The 24113-nt window shown below is 49.3% G+C and overlaps 1 protein-coding gene across 3 annotated transcripts in view; it reads right to left on the reverse strand.

The window, feature by feature from the left end:
- LOC138098250 (protein CEPU-1) overlaps positions 1-24113 on the reverse strand; it is a 458933-nt gene that overhangs the window by 255185 nt on the left and 179635 nt on the right. The gene's annotated exons all lie outside the window — the stretch shown is intronic.

Here is a 24113-nt window from a genome sequence, read left to right on the forward strand (position 1 = left end):
TAGGATTAGGGTTAGGGCATGGATGGGGCTTGGAGCAACGTGGTCAAGTGAAGGTGTCCCTGTCCATGGCAGGGGGTAGGAATGAGAGGAGCTTTAGGATCCATTCCAACCCAAGCAGTTCTGGGGTTCTGTGATTGTATGATCCACGCTCAGCAAGGCTGGGAGGAGGGAGCAGCTGCCTAGGGGGGATTTCCAGGTGGAGACAAGGGGTGGCTCAGAGACAGGAGAAGGGATCACCATCCTCCTGCACTCCTTTACAGCACCATCAGCACAGAAGGCTGACCCGACTTCCCCAGTCCCACAGGAATTTCTGGACCTAAAGACAGAGGCTCCCAAGTGCACCCACCTCTGCAGCTCTGCCAAAAGCACCAAGGGCCACCCAAAATTGAGGTCCCCCAGATCCCAGCCCATTGCCTTTGTTCCCTGCCTTTGTCCCTGCATAAAGGTTCTGGCAATCAGGTCCAACCTCAGCTGGTGGGAAGCGAGGGCTTTTCAGACCTCATGAACCTCACGACAACTGAACCTCCATTAAAATGGAGCAAAGGTACCAACGTGTTGTGCTGGCCAACATCTCCAGAAGGATCCGGTGGGTTGGGCTCAGTGCAGGTACCAAAAGAAGCAGTTACATTTTTCAGTGTCCTCAGCGAGTTGGCTGTTGAGCCCCTGAAATGCAGGAATTTGTCCAGCAATCCAAGCTGAGCACTTTGGGAAACACAGACTGAACTAACCACTTGGAAAACAGCTTCCAAGTCTCTCTGAAGCTTTACCCTGAAATGACAGCTCCAACTTTTTAATGGCACCCAAAGTATTTTCAGCCTGGTTTCCTGAGGAAATGAGCCTTACACACCAGCAGTGCCTGCCCGGCTGTTTCCTTTCCCCATCTCCAGTGATTTCTAAACCTTATAACCCATTTCAATAAAATCTGATGGAAGGACACGTTTATCTCCAAGATACAGGTTTGGGGAAAATAGGGAACTAGTCAGATGAAAGATACGATTAAAGCTTTTACCCAGAGAAAGGCAGCACTGTGAATTCAACTTTTTTTAAGCACCAGAAAATCTAGCATGAGTTTGCTCTCGAGACACAGGCACAGAGATCCAGGAATAATTATTTCTGCTGCTCATGGAAGTAGCTGTGTGTGTTTTTTATATGTATGAAATCAACACTAGAATATTTGCCTGGATAAACTAATCGAAATTGCTTGTTGGATGAGTTCACCGGCTATAAAACCCTGCAGTTACAAGGTATAATTACAGCAGCTTTTATTTTCCTCAACAAAAAAAGTCTTCATTAAAACAGAGTTAAGGTTGTAAGCAGATCATTAATTTATAACAACATTATCAGATGGGTTACAGTTATTAAAAGAGCACACACCGAAGAGCCAGGAAACCGAGGAGTGAAGGTTAAAACCAGCTGAAATTTGGAAAGCTGAGTTTCATAAATATCCCAGCCCCAGCCTGATCAGCTGCAGGGATACTGCAGCAAGGACACCTGGAGAGATCTGCATTATGGATGGGCTGGTGGGAGGCCCGGCAATGCTGGGAGATGCTCCCAGAACAGGCACGGACACGGAGCTTCCCAGGAGATCTGTGGAGGTCTGGAGCTGCTGAGATCTGGGCTAGTGGGAGGTGCCCCTGCCCATGGCAGGGGGGTGGAACAAGATGGGCTTTAAGGCCCCTTCCAACCCAAAGCAGTCTGGAATTCTCTGATTTGCCCCACCAAACACCACAGGGATCCCAGGAAGCTGAGCCCCACCCTGGATGACACTTCCCGAGAACTTTTTGGGCTGCAACTCATCTCACACAGATCGTACCCCAAGGCACTGAACCCAGCAGGGTCTGCCCAGCTATCCCAGCCCTACCTGGAACCCACTGGGAGCCCACGTGTGCCCCAGAGCAGTGACAGCCACAGGGACCACACCAGGGGATACCCAGCAAAGCCACTCTTCTCTTCTGAAGGAAAAGCTCATTTAAACTCGGCCTTCAGAGAGCAAAGACCAACAGCACCATGGAATCACAGGGAGAAGGACCAGGATGGGATTTCACCCAGGAACTCAGGACCTGGCACGTCCTCGTGCTGCTCCATTCAGGCAAAGGTCTCTCCTCTGGGCAGCAGAGCAGAGCTAACAGCGAATGAGGGCGAGTACACACAGACGGGAAATCGCAGGAATTCAGAGAAAATTGGGGTTTTCAGCTGTTTGCTTTTCCTCTCATCCTTGGGTTTGCATTCCTTTTATCCCTTACTTTTATAGTAAGCACAAAGCATTAGCTGTCTCTCAGTAACTCCTGCAGGAGCCAAGAGCTGGAGTGATGGACCCAGCAGGGAAGGGACAAGGATCCCACGTGACCCCAACTCCAAGAAAATCTGAAATTTTCTGTCTTGCCATAAAGCAGGACACAGGCACAACCAATTCCCTCACGGCCATGGCTCGAGGCCTCCTTCTTCTCTTGAAACCTGCCCCAGGTTTGCTTTCAGCACATTGAGTGGAAAGAGAGAGAGAGAGAGAAATACAATAGTGGAAAACCTTTTAAAGCCTGCACAGCTCTCCCTTGATAGCACATTGTTAAAAGGGATGTTATTGCGAGGGGACACTGTGAATCCATACAGTCAATGCTCCAGAACTTTAGTGGCAAAACAACTCAATAGCCTCAATTGACTGCATGAAATTCTATCATTTTACCACTACAAAGAAAGAAGGCAGGAGGAAAAAAAAATAAATAAGAGACTACATTGCATTTGTCTTTCGTTAACTCCCTGGGCAAGAGCATCTCAATCCCTGTCCTTAGCACAATGTGAGCCAACTCCTAAGTGGCTCCAATAAAAAAAAATAAAAAGCCAAATACATCCCAGATGCATTCCCACACTCCGGAGCTGCTCTCCTGACTACCCCAAAAAGAACAGCCTCGGCAGCATAAAGACACAGCATCAGCCTCAGGCAGCTGCCTTGATTACCACCTTCCCTCTGATGAAGATGACGCGGGATATGATTAAAGATGCTCTGAAAAGACACACAAGTAATAGAGGAGAACTTTTTGCCTCCTTTCCCCAGCTAGGTCACTAGGTGTTCCTCCTCAGCAGCTGATTTCTTATTCCAAATTTGTCCAGACCTTGCTCTTCTTCATCAGCTGAAGAGCTCCGAGACCGCCGGCGCCTCAATTGTTCCTCTCCCGCTGATTGGGCTTTGTGGCTCTTGGGAAGCTCAGCCTGATGGCAGGAATCTGTCTGCACCCTCCACCAGCTGGTGCTTAAAGGGGTTCCAAGGCATCGTGGAGGGTTCAGAGCATCACAAAGAACCAGAAAGTATTACTTTTGTAAAGCAAAACCCCTGCTTAGCTTCTTTTTCCCCCTTTTTCTCATGCTGTACACTCAGGAATTCAGCTGCTTTCACCACAGCCACTCAGAAAGATGCCAATCACCCCAAGCTGTCCTCGACCCATCCCCACAAGGGAGAGAAAAGATGCTTTTATTTCGGGTAGCGCAGTCCAGCAGGCAGGTCAGGGGGCTGAGAGAGCAGGCAGGCGCCTGGCTCCCTCCCCACACTGCAGTGTGACTTTGGGAAGTCATCGTGCTTCGCCAGGCCCCCTCCCATTTTCCTTCTCTGCTGCCCTTCTCTGCCATCTGACACACGGGCTGTTTCCTTGTCCCCCGTCCAAACCCCAGCTGCCGCAGCGCTCCCCACAAATGCTAATGAGAGACGCCATCGCAACCTGGACGTGCAGGGCTGAACATCTGTGCTTCCACGGAAACCTCTGGATTTAGGGCTGGATGGATGGAACAGCACAGCCAGCACGGCTTTGCCTCGGCCCCAAACCATCCCCTGTGCTTAGAACTGCCCACCCCAAAATTCTCTCCTCAGCCCCGGGGTCCATCCCGGTCCGTGTGAGCCCATATTCCACCGAGACAGAGCATGGGGCGAGCACACGGGTGCTGGGAGGGACTGTGCCGACTTGTGCAGCCTCCTCTGTGCAAGGCAGCACCTGCCGGGATGTCTCATCACAGGCAATTGATATTCTACTGAGCATCTTTGGAAAATAATCTGCAAACAAGACGCTGCAGGCTATAAAATCACTCCCTCTCCTTCGCTTCAGATCGCAGCTTAATAAAAGCATAACACAAGGTAGCTGAGGAAACCGCCGCACTCTGCCCAGCCACATCATCCCTTTGTGTATTATTAATCGGTTTCAAGTTGTACCACGGTTTCCTGGGGCGGGAAGGGGAAGGGGGCTCCGGTTGTGGAGGAGACTTGTCTTTCCCTTTCAAGATTTGCTACTAAAAGTCTCACTTAACGGAGCAGCGAGGAAAGAGAGTGGCACTTACACCTCTGGCTCCCCACGATGCTCACGGTGAGGATCGATAGGAAAAGTCATTTGGGGTTTATCTCTGCTGAAGGACACAAGCGCAGCACCGAAATGGAGAAGTTCCAGCCCAATCGGGTGGAAAAAGCAGCGTTGGGAAAATGGGGAAAAAGCACCGATTTTTGAGAGCAGAATGGGGCCCTAAGTGGCACTCTGGTATTTTACAGTAGATCTCTCTCACCCAAAGCTTTCCAACGCTCCCTTCCTTCATAAAATCATGGAATTCAGTTTGGAGAAGACCTCTAAGATCTTTCTGAGTCCCTGCCGGGTTTGCAGTAGCTTAGTGCAGGGGTCTCCTCCCTGATCACAACACATCACACAGGAACATTAATTCTGATGTCTGCAACCGCTTCCCAGATCTCCACATGTGTTTGGGTTTAAGCACAGGCAAGAATCCTCTCCAAATGCTCCCAGGATGGAATCAGCAGCTCCCTGGATGCTGCAGAATGTATTGGAGAGAGGCTCTGAGATGCTGAGTGCTCCCATCTGTGGGATTTCTGCGTCACCTGGATGAAGAAGGGTTTTATGGTGGGGAAGAAAGGCACAGAGCATCCATCAGAACCCCAGGAGCTGCACGGGCAGGAGACCAACAGGCTGCTGCAGAGGCTTCCGATAATTTTTCCGCTCCCACTAAAAAAGTACAATATATCGTCTGTTTGGGAGCAGTTTAAGTTGGTTCATTTCACACAGTAAATTAACCTGATTTCTTTAATAGGGGATTTTTATTTGGTGTCAAGCCCCAACTGTTATCCCAAACCCTGCTCCCTGGGACTCCAGCTATTAAACCTTCTCCGTGGGTACGGAGCTGGAAGTGCTGCTGGGGCAGCGGGTTTGGTGACACTCAGAAATAAATGGCTCAATCGTTTTTAAACATCCTGGCCATTTACTGCTGCCACCTGACCCAAGGGATTTCTCAAAGCAAAGCTGCTTTTTAGATTTACCAAATGGAAAACAAGGTGTTGGGAGCCCTCCTGGAGTACAGACCCTTCCCAAGCTCCTGTGGGGATGCTGAGGGCAGCTCCATGCATGGAAACTCACTCTAGCATGGGATAAAACACTAAAACTCCCCAAATACCCTGGCCAGGGAGAACATCAAGGTTTTCTCTTCTGGCCAGGTTCAGTCCTGACTTCCTTTCTCATGGCTGCTGCAGCCCAGGTAGGAGCTCAGCTCCTGTGCCGGAAATTGGCTCTCTCTGTGCCAGGGATGAACCACAAGACCAGGCTGATCCCAGCTGGGCAAATAACAGCACGGATCCAGCAGCCCAATTGCTCCCCCCATTCCCCTCCGTGGCTACTGGGGCTCCACAGCCCTTAATGGGACCAGAACCAGTGGCCAAGTTGGGAATCACCAACCCTTGCTCTGCCAGCAGAGAGGCACCATCCTTTGAAATTAAAAAATACCCCGAGATTTTTAATTCCTGAGAGGTGAAGAGCAGCCCCTTGGGAGCAAGGATGTAGTAATTGTTTTTAACTTCCATGGGCAACCCCAGCTCAACACGGCGCCCACAGCAGCGAGCAGACACCGCCTGTAAGGCAGAGCCCAGCCCCAAAGGCAAAATCCCCTCTCCAGTGAATCCAGCTCCTCTCCTGCCCTTCTTCCACCTCCTCAATGCCTCCCATCCCATCCTGCCAGCCGTCTCCTCAGCATCCAACCGCTCTGCTCCGATCCACGCCTGGTTAACCAGCTGACAAATGCCCCCAGTTAATTTTTCTCCTCTCCCCTATCTGGGGTGCCGCTGACATTTTGATATTTCCCGCTGAGATTATCCTTCACATAATGAATTTTCTCCCCAGCCCCTCCCTTCTTTCGTGCCTTTTGGCTTTGCCGGCGCACACTCTCTCTCAACTCTGCCGACTCCAGGAGCATGCCCGACACAAGATGAATCGCCCGGAGACTCCTGGTGCATCCTTCTTTACACTTCACATCTTCCCAGCGCCGATGAGAAATAGGTTTTTTCCTCATCCATCATAAGTCAGCGTGACAAGGCTGTCGTTCTCCGGCACCGCATCGCTGTATCATGCGCCTCTCCGTCCCGCTTGGCTGAGCAACCCGCTTCCCCTCGAGCATCTGGGACCTTTCCGAAGTGCTGTCGGTCGGATCGGGAATTTGGGAACTGACAAAAAGTTATTTCGGAACATTTCCAGCCTCCAAATTGCTCCCCGCCTCTTGGGCTGTGCCCCAGTAAGATCCTGCACGGCTCAGGCCATGTTAATGCTAAGGAGGACTCATGTGGAAGGGGAAACTGAGGCACGGAGCAGCTTTGTGACTCCTGTGAGGTCTGACTGTGAGCCAGGAACAGCTATCCACAAATCCTGCCTTTTTATCCCACATGCAGCCAGCACTGCTCCAATAACCAAACCCCAAACCTGAGCAATGGCAGCAAAACCAAAGGAATAAAAAGGTGAAATTGTCAATTCTCATCTCTTCAATAAACTCCAAGTGTTTCACTTCAATTTTCCTGCTGTAACATCAATCAGAGAAAGTAGAGGATTCTGCCTCAGGTACAGTTTGATATGGATACTTCCCTCTTTTTGACATGGGATGTTTTTTCCAACAACTTCCACTTACTCAGAAATTCCTCTCAGGCCTGGGATAGTGGGAATTTGGAGTGGGGGAATCACCCTGCTATGAATTCAGGCAACACAAAGCCCAGCAGAAATCTGGAATCTCCTGCCAAGGTTTGGAGCAACCCACTGCTTTCACTTCCTGCTGAGCGCCCATCCTTGGGAAGCCAGTTTGTGAGCCTGGCAGTGGCACCAGGGGGGTTTGGAGTGAGGATGTCAGGGAAAACAGGCGGAATCAGAGGCAGGCAAGGGTCAGATGGCTCTGAGCTGCCTGCTGCCACCTGGCCCTGCATCCGAGCTTGTTTCCATGACAATAGCAGGTAACTTCACTCCAAGCCACTAGAAAGAATCAGGATGGAAAGCTGTCCAACAGAGATGGAGAAGTGACAGCTCAGCCACTGGGATCAGACCCCCAACGGGGAGGTTCCCTCTCAGCTCTACTGTTCATGCCCAGATAAATCCCTGCCTTTTGGGGTTTCCCACTAAAAGCAGTGGCAATGCCCTTGTGGTGATGAGCCTGCAGCCCTTTCCCTGCCAGATCCCTACAACAGCTGCTCCCCCCCAGCAAAGCCATGTGCAGTTTGGAGAGCCAGGAGCAGTGAAGGAGCATCCCTGAGTCTCCCAGCAGGAGCAGGGAAGAGCTCCCAGCTGTCCACCCTCCTGTCATTGCGAGACAAGCAGCTCAGCTGGGAAAAGAAGATTTAACTGTGTTTGCTTCAAAACCCCAAAATGAGTTCCCTCCCATGTGCCAGGAGAGATTGATCTCCTAAGTCAGCCGTAAATCGCCTGAAAACTCCCTTGGAGCACTTTAGCCAAGAGAGGGGATGAGGCTGGGAATCGTGTGCTCTCTTAGGTTCACATCTGCAAGGACACTGCCGGGAAGCAGGAGAGTTATCCAGCTTGGATGTAACCCCTTTGGTTTGTTAATCAATTTTCTAATTTCTTTTATCTGCAGGTAAAGATCCTTCCACCCCAAAATGAGTTCCCCAGTTCCCCAATTCCTTACTCAACTTCCCAAATAATGCTGACTCAGCGTTATGACGAGGACGAGACCCCTCTGCCATCACTGAGGTCACGGATATCCCCAGGAGAAACTTTGCACCTATTTAACGTCACTTTTGGGCTCTGGACAGCGTCACAGGGGACAGGAGCCTCTTGCAACCATGCTGGAATAGCAAAATGCAGAAAATTTGGAATAAATGTGGACATCCAATATCATGTGTGTTTGCAGCCCAGCCAAACCCAAGATATCCAACTGCCAGTACTTCAAAGGCACAAATGTGAGATATAGAGATATAGAGATATAGAGATATAGAGACATATATAATCTTTTTTTTAAACTCTCAGGCTCATTAGTCCAGTTCAAGCTGTGTTGCTCCACCAGAAAGGCTCTGATGATGCCAGTTTTATTCCCTACTGGTACCTTAGTTTTTCCTTTAACTTTTGCAAGTTAAAGTTTTCAAAGAGACATGCTTAAAAGTCCCTTTCTATAGATCCATATTAACTAATTCCATGCAAACCCATGGAAGGTGCTCTCAGTATTGTTGATCCCAAACCTTCAGCGGGAGTTTAGTCCTTAAAAATCAGATTGGAAAATATTGGGGTTGCTTTTTCAGCCTTTTAACCTAAAACCTACTTTTGGTCCGTGCTTTTGAGTTGTTTCTTGCCTCAGTGGAAGAGACTGCCCCACAGCATTCCAAAATCCTACAGGTGTTTGCAAAGGCTGAACACTCAGAGACAATGGGAGAGGAATCCAAGTGTCTGAATTTTGCTGTGCCAATTCCTGCTGAATGCAAACTGCAAAATAATTGGGGACTCGAGATGCTCGTGGCAATTCGGAATGGCAGGATAAAAGAACAACTCTTTTCTGTGAACAATCACCAAACAAATCACTCCTGAGCAGATGCTCAGAAAAATTAGAAGGAAAACCAAAGAGGCCCAAACAGGCCCCTCATGGGACACACAATGCAGGAGGAAGGAGTTCCCAAACGAACGGAACGGATGCTGCTCAGCCCTGCCAAGCCCAGGAAAGGGGCAGAGGGTAACTGGGAAGGTGGGAGCCAGAGGGTATTGGGGAAGGAGCCATGAGCTGTGTGGAGTGGGTCCTAAACATAAAAAGGACGTGGAGCTGCTGGACAGAGTTCAGAGGAGACAACAAAGAAGCTCCGAGGGCTGCAGCCCCTCTTCTCTGGAGCCAGGTTGGGAGAGCTGGGGGTGTCCAGCGTGGAGAAGGATCCAGGGAGAGCTCAGAGCCCCTTCCAGGAGAGCTGGAGAGGGACTTTGAACGCAGGCCTGGAGTGCCAGGACAAGTGGGAATGGCTTCCCACTGCCAGAGGGCAGGGTTAGATGGGATATTGGGAAGGAATTCTTCCCTGTGAGGATGGGGAAGCCCTGGCACAGGGTGCCCAGAGAAGTTGTGGCTGCCCCTGGATCCCTGGCAGTGTCCAAGGCCGGATGGGATGGGGCTTGGAGCAGCCTGGGACAGTGTGAGGTGTCCCTGCCCATGGCAAGGGGTGGGACTGGATGATCTTTAGGGTCCCTCCCAACCCAAGCCATCCCATAACTCTGATGATTCCCTCACTCTGATTCTGGCACACTCACACTTTGCAACCACTCCTGGGACATTCCTAAACCACAGCCTGCTCTGCCTCCACCAGGAGATGTTATAAAGCTGCATCAGCACCACAATCTGAATTTCACCTCCCTCAGGACAAATGCAATTACTGGCACTGCAGGAAGTCCAGAGGATCTAGATTTACATGTCTTCAGCTGGGATATTTGGAGTGAGGTGACGTGTCCCTCTAACCCACGTAATTCCCTCCCTGTCCTGGCAGGTGACACACACCGGAGACGGCGACAGCATTGGCACTGCAAGGGCGGGGTGGAGATTTAGGAATCCAAATCCTTCCACTTCCAGATAAAACTCCCAGATCTTGAAAAGAACCACCCCTATGGACCTCACAGCAGTTCCAAATCCTGCCCATGAAGAAGACAGACACCACTGAGCTCATCTGTCTCAGCTGAGCCAGCTCCTGCCCACCACCTCCCACCACATCCCCATCCTCACCTGGGTGCAGGATGCAATTCCCAGGGCTTCCCAGTGCTCCCCACCTTATCTCCCACCACCAAGGCCTCTCAGGGCCAGCTGCGAGGGATAAACAGCTGGAGACAGACACAGGGAGGGAAAGTATCCGTGAGGAAAGTGATGGAAGCTGCCATGTGTCACCGAGCTGCAGCCACCAAGGCTAATTGAGCCTTCAGGCCCTGCTCCTCCCGATGACGGGAGCGGCTGAGATTAATGAACAGAACCAACCTTTTCCCGTTTTTTATGGTTCTTTTTTCCTAGCAGTGTCTGAGCACAGCGGCAGAACCAGGATCAATAGGTGGGAAATGTAGGTAATAAGCAGCCTTTAAGGAGACAGCTGGGACCTGCATGTCCTGCTCCGCTACAAATCCCAATCCTGCCCGACAGGCACAACTCTGGCACACGGGTCCTTGACTGATGCAAACCAGGGGACAGAGGCCAACAGCTGGAGCTGCTCTAAGGACTGAGTTCATCCCTCAGTCCCCACATTAAGAAGGGATCCAGGATTTCAGGTTCAGTGAGGGGGGCAGCAGGAGGGACGGCTGGAATGAGATCCCCAGAATATGGAAGGATGCTGATACATCCATCACTTTTGGGAACATGTTCAAGCTCTGCCACACCACATCGACTCTTAGCACCCACCAGTCAGTTTAACTAAATAGAATTAAAAGTTTGCACAGGAGCCACTGGGACAGCTTGGGATTTTGAGGCACCCTTCATGTGCAGACCAGGAATGGCTGGAGAGGGACTTTGGGAAAGGCCTGGAACAGGTCAAGGGAGAATAGCTTTAAACTGACAGAGGGCAGGTGGGAAGAAATTGCTCCCTGTGAGGGTGGGCAGGCCCAGGCACAGGGTACCCAGAGAAGCTGTGGCTGCCCCTGGATCCCTGGAAGTGTCCAAGGCCAGGTTGGACAGGGCTTGGAGCAGCCTGAGACAGTGGGAGGTGTCCCTGCCCATGCAGAGGGTGGGACTGGCTGAGCTTTAAGGTCCCTTCCAGCCCAAACCATTCTGTGATGATTCAATGATGATGGGAGGGAGGGAGAACACATTCTGACGGGTCACACCTGTGAGCAGCATCATGTCCAGCCAGAGCCAGCACCATCCACGCCAGACAACGTAACTGCACGAGCTCCTCAGCCTTGTCCCGAGTGCCCTCAGCTTCTCAGAGCCACGGTTATCCAGGTGGGAGGGCAGGGCAGCCCTCAGGAGAAGCTGCAGCTTGGCCTCCCACCTGAGAGGGCAGAGTGTCGGGGCAGCACGGCTGGGGTGGCAAACCCAATTCCTGCATCGCTCAGCGTTCCAGCTGAGAACACCAGCAGCCTGGGGGCTGTGTGTGGCCTGAAGCGCTGGTTATTATGCGAGTCAGGCAGCTCTGGTGACAATTAGGCATCGCTCGGAGGCGGTGCAGGTGGCTGCCTGCACCTGGGGCTGTGCTCCGGGAATCCGGGGCTGCTGTGGGAGAGCTGCTCCCTTTGCTGCACTTTTCCCCACTGCCCTCCTGACTCAGGGCCACAAATCACGTCAGAATCCTGCGTGGCTTATTGAGACTCTTCTCCACAAAACTCAGCCACGTTTCAACAGAGAGCAGCCTCTCTAAGAGGCTTCTCTCTAAGAGAAGCCACCTAAGACAGGAGAAGCGCTGCCCATGCAGAGGGGATGGGCTAATTCATCTCGTGGCCACTGAAAGCATCCCAAGTCCTGGCTAACGACCTTTCCCATCCTGACGAGGCATTAAGCAGCTTGGAGTGCTGATTTCACACGACTTCTGGAGGCAGGCAGGCTCCCTGGCAGGAGCATGGCCATGGACTCCTCCAGACCTCTTTCTCTCCTCATCAGAGTTACTGTTTTGGGTAATGATGAAGCAGGGGAATTGATTTGAAGCCTAATGAATAATCAGCCACCATCAATAATTGTAATCACTAATCTGGTGCAATTAGAGGCAATTATAGTAAATGCAATTTCCTCCCGAGCTGCTAACGAACTGCAAAAATATGAATTGACTTGAACTGGCTGCCTGTGATTTATGCAGTCGCAAGATCAAGGATCCCATTACACCAACAAAGGCTCTTAAAGGGACATGGAAGCCGCTTTGTCCCCCTTTTCCATGCCACCCTCCCAGCCAAGCCACCAAACTTCGGAGGGAATCCCAAGGTAGCATCATAGAAGGGATGAAATCCCTCTCTCCCCCTTCTTTCCCTCCATGTGAGGCGTGCCACATCCAATTCCCCCAGCGGCTCCTGCAAAGCAAGGATAACACGTGTGAGGAGAGGTGCCACCCTCCACGGCCGTGCGCGAGGAGAGATTGCCACCTATTGGCACATCCACGGGGACGATGGAGGAGGCAGCATCACCTCCAGATGCACGAGGAGCAGCCGGTTCTTGTCGGTTTGGAGATGCAGCAGCGATTTCCAGCTGCCTGTTATCCTCCCGACGCCGCCGTTAAAAGCGCTGTTTCAAAGCACCCTTTAATTTCAAGTGCCCGGGAGGACACGCACCAGCCTCACTTGGAAAAGGTGATAAGCACAAGAGTGGGATCTTAGGAGAGTTTTTGAGATGAAAAGAGAGCTCGCGAGCACTTTTTTCTTCCCAAACTGCAACAGAAACGGAAAGATCTCGAAGAAAAGCACAAACCACTTCCCGAAACAAAAGAGCTGAATTCAGTGCCAAGAATTGAATGGAAAAGCAGCAAAAGGAGCAATTTGGGAGATTTGGGGCAGGTCCCAACTTCTCTATCAGTTTAGGAACTCTACAAAACTTTTGTGTAGAAAACACTGAATCTTGACAAAGGTGGCTCTAAAGAAACCTGGTCTAGGGGAAGCTGTCCTTGCCTGTTGGCAGGGGGTTGGAATGGGATCATCCTTGAGGTCTCTCCCAACCCAAACCAGCCTGGAACTCCATGATGATGTGGAGATTCGTTAGATTTCCAGTCTCAAAGCCCATTTAATGCCAAGCCATGGGGAAACAGCTGTCACTGGGCTGGTTCACACATGGAGGCACTGCATTTCCATAGTCTGTCCATGCCGAGGCTGCAGAGACATAAACCACTGGATCAGACATGGAAACAAACCTGCCTCTATGAGCAACCCTCCACTCAATTCCAGCTATTATTCTCCTCAGAGTCAATAGCTTCCACTCTCCCGTCCGTAAATCTTGATATTCACCTCCCCAGAAATCGATAGCTGCCTATTATTGGTCTGTAATTGTTACAAAAATTTAATCAAGGGTCAATAAAGGAAAGGAACAAGTCTATTGCAGCAGCAGAACTTCCAGCACAAAGTATTTCACTGCCCAATTATCCCCCACTCCTCACTTCTGCTAATATTATTTATTATTCAGGCAACTACAACATCCAGAAGACTCAATCTCAGCTCCAAGTGATGCTCCTACACAAGCAACAAAACTCCCACTGTTGCCCAAACCACTTGCAAGGCAAAACATCAACTATGTTGTACAGAAAAGGGTACAAACTGCTGGGGAAGTGATCACTGCAATAAATCTGTGCCCAAAACTAAGCACCAAGTGAGCGCTGAGAAATTAAAAGACAAATGAGAGACTCGTTCCCAGAGGAAACACAAGTCGGTGGTAGCCGGTGGAAGCTGGGGATATTTTCTTCTAGGTGTATTTTGGAAATGCAAATTGGATTTCTGTGCAAAATTGCTACTTCTGTGGAGATTATTGGATCAAATTCACCTTAAAGTAAAAACATATATATATATTAGGAGGGAAAGGGATTAAAAAACCCTTTGTAATTTCTACCTAAATCAGTTCCAGGGGATTGTTTGCTCTCCAGGCTTCATTTGTCTACGTCTTGCAGTCAAAAAAAAAGGTGAGGGAAATATCAGGGACGTTAAAACAAGTCCAAGTGTCTTTCAAAATAAGAATAATTGTCATTCTGACCTGTGCCAGTCCCACTGATAATTTGTGAGAGGTTTGAAGGGGTGAAAAACTTTCCCAGAGCTGCCATGTCCCACACTGCCACTTGAAAAAAAAATCCCATTTCCAGTTTTCCTATAGGTTTGGAGACGCTCTAACCTGGAGATCTCTCCTGCCTCATTCTCCACTTGCCTTTTGGGCTTTAAAAATCAAATTTTAAAGCTTCCCATAAATCCAGCATGTTTATTCCACACAAAACACAGGGTAGTGTGTCACAGACCTTCTGCTCACAGGATGAAAAGCATTTGGTTGCATTTTTGAGAAACTCTGGGGACTTTCCTAAGGTAGTCAAGGGCCACTTATGCTTCTCTTCTTCCCCAAAACTCCTCTTCCATTGATGTCTGCTTCCCCTCCATCCTTCAAAAAGCACGGAACCCAAACAATTCCAAACCACAAATTCCCATATGCATTTTCCCTCACAACAAAGCAGAGGCTGCATTTGTGCTCTAAGGTTTTATGCCCAAGCAAGGATCTAAATAAAGCCATCACATAAAACTCCCAAGAAAACATAATCATAAAAAAAAAATCCACCAAAACACCACCTTAAACAGATAAAATATAATTATCCAGCAACAAACGGTGCCAGCACTCCAAAGAGGCGGGAGGAGCACAAGGCATCTCCAAACCCACGGAAATTTCCAACTGCAAATTTTCCCCCCTGTGGCGCAACACAAGCAATAAATATGGAAATCTGTAAAGAAAGGAAAAACAGGGACTCTGCTGTGTCTCACCAACAAAGTACAACGTGGCTTTGTAAGGAAATGAGGAGCTTTATTCCTTCACTGGGCTCCGATGGGCTCTGTATTTGGGATATTGCTGGTCCATCACTGGCCTGGGGGATGGACACAGCAGGCATAGGGATATATGGAAAGTAGGAGATGCAGCAGAGCATCCTCACCTCCACAAACCCACCCCATCCCAACTCTGTAGATTTGGAGCTTCATTTCACTCTCCCAATCAACTGTTCCCAGCTGTGTTTTCCACCAGTGACTTCCGCAACCCAACTAAGCCCGGCTTAAAATGATACTTCCTTGGATCACTCATGTATTTCTGGCTTTGCCATTTCCCCAAGAACTCTGTCATATCCTCCTGCCAGGCTGCAGATGGCCAAACCCCCCAGAAAAGCTTTCTTAGAGCTGTTCCTCACTGTATATATCCAACCACAAAGACTCAGCCCTTCCAAAACCAAGATTATACTTTAATTTGCTGCAAGTTGGTAAAAATTTGGCTTTATTTCAAATCAGACCGAAGCTGAAGTTTTCTCCAAATGTTTTGCTGCTGGGCAAGTGGAGCATTTCATTTGCACACAACAATTTCTGCGTGCTTCAGTTTCCCCTGTTTCCCAATTCTATATTGTGAGAGGCAATCAGAGGAGGGAAAATAAAGCAATTAAAGGAGTTGCGTGGGATTCCCAGACGGCCACTGATACCAATCAGCTTCAAGAGGGTCTTGGCACCCAACCTGCAAAATATTTGATTTTCTGGAGCACGTTTGGGGTTTTTTTCCTTTGGTGAGTGGAGCTGGAGCTCAGATCCACATTTGCATATAAAGAATGACACGGACGCTCTAGAGAGACCCCAAGAGCCAACCGAGCTCCAGCTCTTTGTGCTGTTTTTCCTCTTGGTGCAACCTGGATTTATTCCCCGGAGCCTGAGGATCAGGTTTAGTCTTTCCTCAGCCTCTTGCTCTTTCCTTGTTCATCCCTACCTTTATCTCCTCCACCCAGAGTTCCCGTTTACATCTCCGTCTAAGCGGCCGCCCCGGTAATCACAAAGCAGCTTATTTTTAATTGTGCTGAAACTAAATTGTTATTTAAACTTCAGATCTTGCTTTTCTCCCCCAAGACCCCTTTAATTCCTCCCAGATGTTAATTATACTGAATCACAAAGCTGCAAAAATCTCAGGCTGGCTGAAGAAAGAGCCCCTCCGGCCGGATCCTGACGGGAAATCAATGCCACCACCGGAGCTGTATCGTGGGCATCCATGCCAGGCTTTGGGAATGGGAGCCACGTCCCTGTCTGCAGCACCACGAGGACAACGCTTCCCAAAGGACCACGGTGATTTTATTCCCATTTTTCCATGCAATTCCCAGACTAAACTCCATTAATTTTTAACGAAACCTTGTGGTTTGCCAGATCTCTGGAATTTGGAGGAAAGCCTCCAACCCATCAAGGCTGTTGTACCCCGAGTGTCTACACCTTTGTCCTTATGCTTGATCCCAAATTTCTTTTTCCTTGTATATGATGAGGAGGCAGGAGATGATCTGGAGGCAGCAAGGATTTTATCTGGGAGGATTTGGAATAACTTTCATATTTATCTGGAACCAAACAGTTTAAATGGAATTTCTGGGTCCTTCCACCAGGACATACTGGTCTAGTGGAAGGTGTCCCTGCCCAAGGCATGGGGTTGGAACAAGATGATTTTTAAGGTCCCTTCCAATCCAAACCTTTTCAGGACTCCATGACTCCATGATATTAGTGGTTCACACAGGATAACACTTCTCTGTTAACACCTGGACATGGGAAGCAGGACTTGCACCCCACTCCATCACTTCAGATGTGTTTCAGTGTTTCTGCTGCTGCATTTCTTTGTTGTTGGGATTGTTTTTTACTTTAAATACCCATCACGTTAAGTTGTGGCTGACTTGATAACCCTTAGGATATGAAAGGGAATGTGAAAAGTGCAGAGAAAGATCTGTTCCTCCTTCTCCTGTTCCTCCTTCTCCTGTTCCTCCTTCTCCTCCCCACCACGGTTCAGCAGCAGATATAACCCATAACAAATTGATTTGTTAGAACAAGAGAGACAGCACATGGTATTAAAAAATTATGAATTATTAGGGAGCTTTAAAAGCCAAAAATTTGATACCTATAAACCATTGCTCTGAGCAGATGCCAAACCCTTTGGAATTAGCAATGCACACGGCTACCGTGCAGGTCCTGCAATCCTGCATCCAGGCTAAAAATACCAGAGAACAGGGCCAAGCTCCATTTTTAAGCCCTTTTCCATGCCAAACCCTCAACAGGGATGCTCCAGCTCTGATTTCCCTCCTTCTCATCACAGCTCTTCACAAATCAAAAGCATTCCCAATTTATTCCTCTCCTTTCCAAGCTCCGCACTCCTCTCATCTGCTCAGCCTCGCAGAAAGCTCGTTAAACAATTCATTGCAAGCGCCCGGAATATAATGAGCAATGGGAGGGTTGGGAAGGCTGGTGGCAGCAGGCACATGGCTCTGCATTCCCGGGGGCTCTGCACCCCCAGGATGCTTGGGATGGCCCCAAACCCCATGTCTGGAAGTGGCCATCCACTGCTCCAGGTGCTACGGAGCGGCTCGTGTCCCTGAGCAGGTGAGCTTCGTGACTTCTCTCCCTCCTGCTGGCACGGAGCAGGTGCTTGGAGAAAGTAAGAATAAAAAGAAGGCTGAGGAATGCCTGAGAGCAGGGTGAGGCCCAGGGGAGCTGGGGCACGGCTGAGAGAGAACAGCCTGACCTCCACCGAGAGCCTGAGCAAAGTGCAGATAAACCACTGGCACAGAGCTGCGTGCTCCCAGGATGCTCCTGCATCTCTCTGCTCTTTTCCAGCCCCGATCCCAAATCTCATTATCCCTGGGGGAACCACCACCCCTGGAGGTGTCCAAGGAACTACTGGCCGTGGCACTCAGTGCTCTGGTGTAGCTGACAAGGTGGACAGGTTGGACTTGATCTGGGAGGTCGTTTCCAACCATAAAAATTCTGGGATTCAGCAACTCTTTAGCACGGAGGTGGTTCTCCAGGGGAAGGTTGTTCCACTCCTACCCCACCATGGACACACAGCCCCTCCTGGTACCTAGCCAGGCATCCAGCACGGCCTCTCCAGCCTTCCCGGGAGATTTGAACTCACTTCATTCACACAACATTAACCCCAGCGCTGCAATCCCCGGGCGAACCAGGACTTTAGCCTAATATGTATTTAAAAATTGAACGTATGTATCTATTTCCAAACATCCGCCGTGCAGACACATGGCTAATCCACTTCCAGACATTTTACCAATTATGCCAGGGTCCTCTGCACAGCCCATTACCCTGTAGATGTTACTAAGTGCTGCATAAACAATCCTCTACTGCGTGGCTGACACTTAAGCGGACAAGTGGAAGCCAATTGCAGCAGGACAGCAAATGGAGCCGGAACAGTCGCAGCAGCAGCTCCCCCGCCGTGAAAGCCATAATCATCAGCACATCTGGGCTGCTTTCCCACACAGGAATCGGCTGGAAGAGCCACCTCCGCAGAAAACTTCCCCCCTTCCTGCTGGTGATGTGCTGCCTGGCGGGGTCAAGAGAAATTTGGGGTTTGCAGGAGGCTGGGGACTCTGTGGAGTTCATCCGTGTGATGCCACGGATCCAGTGTGAGAGAGGACTCCAAGCAAACCTCTGCTTCCTTGGCTGTCCATGCGGGACATCCCTACTCACACGTGTGCGTGGGCTGGAGAGGATCAGAGCTACAGCAAGGTCAGGAGGCAAAAGCAAAGCCTGGCAAAGGAATGGCTTCCATTTTGCCCCTTCCCTACCAAACCCGTGGTCCTGCTCCTCACAGCAGCTCCAGGACATTGGAGGAGGCAGAGGGTGGTGTGTCCCCCCTCTCTCTCCATCCACCTGTGGGTTTGCCCCAGTGGGGGTGGGTGAGGGACATATCCCAGCACAGCCTGTCACCCTCCATCGCTCCCACAGCCCGAGCAGAGCCAGCACTTCCAGTCCCCAGCTCAGGGACTGGGACAGCCGGGCTGGTAACCCCAATCCTCACAGGCTGCTCAGTGCAGGGAATCCCCACAGCCACACTGTCTGCCTCCTCTCCAGGAAGCAATTCCCTCTTTAAACTGGAACCAGTTCATCCTAACTCTCTGGAAGCTGAGGTGTACCTTGTTCCTCCTGGAGAGCCCACAGAGCACCCGTCCACCCCCACGCTGCCAGCTCCAAATGTCACCACGTGCTTTTCCCCTTCCTTACCCTCCTCCCTATTGTTTTTAAAAGCAGCCAGACTGTTAATTAAAAAGGCAGAAATCAATTGCCCTCATCTCCCCATCAGAAGCTCCTCTGCATGCCGGGATTAAAGCCGGCTTCTACTTTAAGTCAATTAGAGATAAGGGGAAGCTGACATTTCTACAACCCGCCTTATCAAACTGCTTGAAAACTGCTCAGATTAAAATGTAAAAAGATTATTTCCTCAGCTCTCTCTGCCTCTCTTGCCTTTCTTTTTTAATAATTATTCATAAGAAACCCGACAAACGGGTGCTGATAGTCCGAGATAGCCCTGCTCCTCCATAGGGCTATTCTCAGGATCATCCAGGAGCATCCTGTGGGATACTGAGATCCCCCAGCACCCCCAAAACAGGAGGCAGAGAGCCCTCACAACTGTAAAACTCAATCCCTGTGAGCCACATCCTGACTTCCCATCCAAGAGCCACAGGGAAAGGGTCAAAGCCCTGGTCTGCATGCGATCCTAATGAGGCTCCGCTGTCCCTAATTAGCTGGAGGCAGGAGGAAGCTGGGATGCGAGGGAGGATGCAGGCCAGGGACCACGCCTGAACCCAGGACAGGGTTGGAATGATAAATAGAGTTGGGGACAGGGGCAGGGACACTGCTGGCATGGCACAGGCTTTGTCAGCAGTGCCTGGCAGCTGCACCCACACGGTGAGAATGCAATTCCTGCACCGGGATCTGCTGTCCTGCATCACTCAGCTCCCAACCCCCAAGGCTTCCCTGGGACTGGGAGAAAATGGGGCTGGAGATGGAAAACAGCTCAGCATCGAGACAGCTCTGCTGATGGGGAGTGACCTGATGAGCTGAAATTGTGGCATCTCCCCTGTCTGTCCATCCACCAGCTCCTCTGAGGAGAATACAGCAATCAGGATCCTCCTCAAAATGCAGGTTTAGGGGAAAAAAAAAAAAAAATAAAGAGAGAGAAAATAGAAAAGTTTCATCTCACAAATGCGTGAGGATTTTTTCGGAAATACTGCGAATGTTAGAAGCAAACTGCAACAGCCACTGAGGGATTTCACCGATGGTTTTTGCATTTGGGAAAAAAAAAAAAATCTCATTCCAGCCCCAGCTGCAGGAAGAAGAAATCTCTTTATTCCTGCAGGCAGCAGTGCCACCCCCAAAATCACCAAGCAGAAAATCTTTATGTCATGAACAACAACAGAGATGTTCCCTGGGCTGATCCCTGTCCCCAAAACCGCCTGTCCCCCCAGTGCAGGGAATCTCTGCCACAACTGGAACTGCCCTTGCAGCAGTAATGCTGCAGGTGGATCCAAGGCAATGGGTTACTGCAGCAGCAGCAGCTTGGGAAGGCCAGGAGCTGGATTTTGGATCCACATCAGCAATATCCCCTGCAAAGGGAGTGGGAGATTGAGAGCACAAAAAAAAAAAAAAAAGGGGGGGGGGGGGGGAGAAAGGGAAAAGAGTAAAAAATCAAAGGAAAAAGGGAAAAAGAGAAAAAGGGAAAAGAAAATAGAAAAAAGGAAAAACAAAAAAAGAAAAAGAGAAAAGAGAGAAAAGAAATGAGAAAAGTAAAAGGAAAAAAGAAAATGAAAGAAAAAGGGGAAGAGAAAAAAGAAAAGGGAAAAGAGAAGAAAGAAAAGGGAAAAGAGAAGAAAGAAAAGGATAAAAGAGGAAAAAACTAGAAGGGTGAAAAAGACAACAGGAGAAAAAAGAAAAAGAAAAGAAAAAAGAAGAAATCATTAAAAAGGAGGAAAAAAGGAAAAAGAAAAAAAGGAAAAGAAGAGGGAAAAAAAAAGATCAATGGGAAAGAAGTGGGGACAGAGGACAGGGACCAGGAGCTGTCCCAGCAGGACGCTTGGTGCACTCTCTGCTTCCACCAATGTCTGCAAAACCACATGAAAGACAAAAAAAAATACCAAACCCGAGGCGATACAAAGCATTGTCTCATCACTGAGAAATGCCACAAAGTGTCTGGACTACCCTGACCCCCATGGGACTCACAGATCCCATTCCCCCCTCTGCACATTCCTGTACCCGAGCCTCAGTTTCCCTGTCGGCAGAGGAGGTGGAATCCTTCCCACCAGGATTTCATTAACTTAAACCCTTCAAGATTTATAAAGCACTTGTGAAAGCTCCCACGTAGGAAATATTCCAGTGTCACTGCAAACGTCAACGATAACATATGAAATCTCTCTCTCTTAAAAAAATAATAATATGAGATTATGTCCCAGGAGGAAGTTTTCCCACTAGACTTCTCTATTCTTATAAAAACGATCTGGCATCACTTAACGGCTCATAAATTCCATCTCCCATTAAGCAGATATTAAACACGTATTTATAAAGGTTTAAACAGATCAGTTCGCTTAATTTTCAGTTCGCCTTTAGGCAAAAAATGGTGGTTTTGAATGGGGAGAGTTCCTGCTGGGGCTGACAGAGGAGGATCCCTGAGACCAGGGACACAGGGGCACCTCTCCCCAGGACACACAAGGACCAGGATCAGCAGCACCTTATGGCCCTCTGGGACAGCACCGATGGACAAATCCATCATGGAAAATACAGGATCCTGCACTTCAGCAGGTCAGGGACTTCGAAGTCAAGTATAGGGTATAATTCTCTCATCTACTTTCCAAAGGGAGTAAAAACCAGTTTAATTCCCCAGGCAGGTGCACAGACCAGAGCTCTGACACATTGCAGCCCAGCCACCAACCTGATATTATTATATTCTTCTTCATTATTTAATTACTTTTTTTACATCCAGGTCTTTGGTCAGTCCGTTCTAACAGCCTATTCCAGTATGGAGTGACTCATCAATATTGAATCCTGGAATGGGATATTGGGAATATCAAAATTTATATTGGGACAGGTGGTGACACTGAGAAGGTGGTGACCTGCAGCCACAGGTTGTGGAGGAGCCCCAGTCCCCCTTATTCCATCCAAAATTTATCATTTTTCCTTGAAAACAAAGGCTGGGACCATCCCCCAGTGCTGTATCCATCCAAAAAAAAAAAAAAAAAAGCAAGGACAGAGCAAGCAGTCATCCCTATGAAATCCCAGAATGGGATTAAATGGGAAATCTCTCTAAAGAGCATCTACACGAAATACGTAAAAACAGTCACTGAAATTCCACATGGTCAAATTAATCCCGGCCTCTCCCAAGATTTAGAAAGATCATTCCAATGCCGCTACCTAAAGCAGCCTAAAAACTGGGGAGTTCAGACCTGCGTCGGGCATTGCTTTTTGGCTCCATCAGTGTGAATTTTAGACAGCAAATACAGACACAAACTCCACAGCTCATGTGGAAAAGTTTTCCCTGTTTGTTTTAGTCACACAAAGGCTGGATTTGCTGAGAAAATCGAGGGTTTAAAGCTCAGTAAATAGCAGAGAAGGACACTGTGACCCAGGAAAAAGAGCCAGGAGGTCTCCCCAGTGGGCAGCGAGTACAGTCAGAGCAGAGAGAACAACCTCAGATCTTCCCATCTCACCCACAACCTCCCCAAATCAGCTCCCGAGCGGAATCCCAGAGCATGGACAGCAGGAAGCTTTCCAACAGCACAGGTCTGCTGGGGAGCAATTAGAGAGTAAGGACATGGAGGAGAAATGAAATCAATTCCGTGGGCATCTTCCCCCCAGCAGGCACGGGGGAGGCGGCTGTCCCGACTCGTTCCTGCTGCATACTGAAGGGGGATCGGCGCCATCGGAGCGGGAGGCAAAGAATTAAATGACAAGCCCTGAGACAGGTGGTGACATTGAGGAGGCAAACTCCTGCCACAGGGTGTGGTAGAGCCTCGGATCCTGTATTCCAAGAAAAATGGGTTACCTCTTCCTTGAAACCAGGGGAAGGATTTGTATCCACTCTGTATCCATCAAAACAAAAGCAAGGACAGAGCAAGCAGGGTCCTTATGAAACCCAGCGATTTGGTTGAGGTGTGATGAGCAAACCTCAAGCCAGTTTTCCATCCCTAATCCTCTTGCTGCTTCCAAGACACCCATAAAAGGCTTTTAAAAAAAGCAAACACAACTCCATTATTATCGTGTAAAGCTAGCTATGAACATAATATTCCTCAAATGCTCTGTGCCTTCAGTTAGAAATTTCTAGGTGTGACGAAGATTGAGTGTTCCTGTCTTGATGAGTGGGCTACAACAGGAGCAAAAGCAGACAGCTTCATTCCCTGGGGGGAAAAAAAAAAGCCAAAAAATTTAAATTCTCTTCTAGATGAGAAAGACTTTGAAATCTGGGGCAAAACCTGGGGCAAAAATCTGAAAGTGTGAATTTCTTTCACATCAGAGAATATTCCCAGGAACAATCTTTTGAGGTCACTGACTGCTTTCATTTTGATTTCATTGTTTTTTATTATATAAAATAAGACAAAAAGACAAGGCTGGAGGAGTCTTCCACTGCCTAAAGGGGCTCCAAGAGAGCTGGAGAAAGACTGGAAGGACAGGACTAGGGGGAATGGCTTCCCACTGCCAGAGGGCAGGAATAGATGGGATATTGGGAAGGAATTGTTCCCTGGGAGGGTGGGGAGGCCCTGGCACAGGGTGCCCAGAGCAGCTGTGGCTGCCCCTGGATCCCTGGAAGTGTCCAAGGCCAGGTTGGATGGGGCTTGAAGCAACCTGGGATAGTGGAAGGTGTCCCTGGCCATGGCATGGGGTGGAATGAGACGAGTTTGAAGGTCTCTTTCAACCCAAACCATCCCATGACTCTGTGATATTCCAGCCTATGGAAATTATATCCACAGGTGATGCTGTGCAAAAGCTCCCGTGGAAAAGAGCTTAGCAGATATTCTGATGTCGCTGTAACTGATGGTGGAAAAGCCTTTCATCACAAACCCAATACCTAATGCTGCCCAGTCCTCAAAGAGAGGAAACAGAGGAGCCTCTCCACGAAATTCAACAGGCAGCTCCCTGCAGAGGTAGGAGATGAGGCCCCTCTTACCACAAATCCTGATTAACCTCTGACACCGGGTATCATTAAATAGAAGAGCTTAAAAGGGAACCAAAAGGCTGAAGGACTCATATGAGCAATGAGAACCTGCAAGGCTCCACGGCAGAACAGAGCAAGCCCCTTGTGCTTTCAGAGAAAGAAACTTTTGCAAGTGGGATGAGTTGGCAGTGCTGGGCTAATGGTCGGACTCAGTGACCTCAGAGGTCTTTTCCAACCTCAGTGATTCTGTGATTCTGTGATTGTATCTCTGCAGCCACATC

The sequence above is a fragment of the Aphelocoma coerulescens genome, chromosome 24, assembly GCF_041296385.1.
Source record: "Aphelocoma coerulescens isolate FSJ_1873_10779 chromosome 24, UR_Acoe_1.0, whole genome shotgun sequence".
Taxonomy (NCBI): domain Eukaryota; kingdom Metazoa; phylum Chordata; class Aves; order Passeriformes; family Corvidae; genus Aphelocoma; species Aphelocoma coerulescens.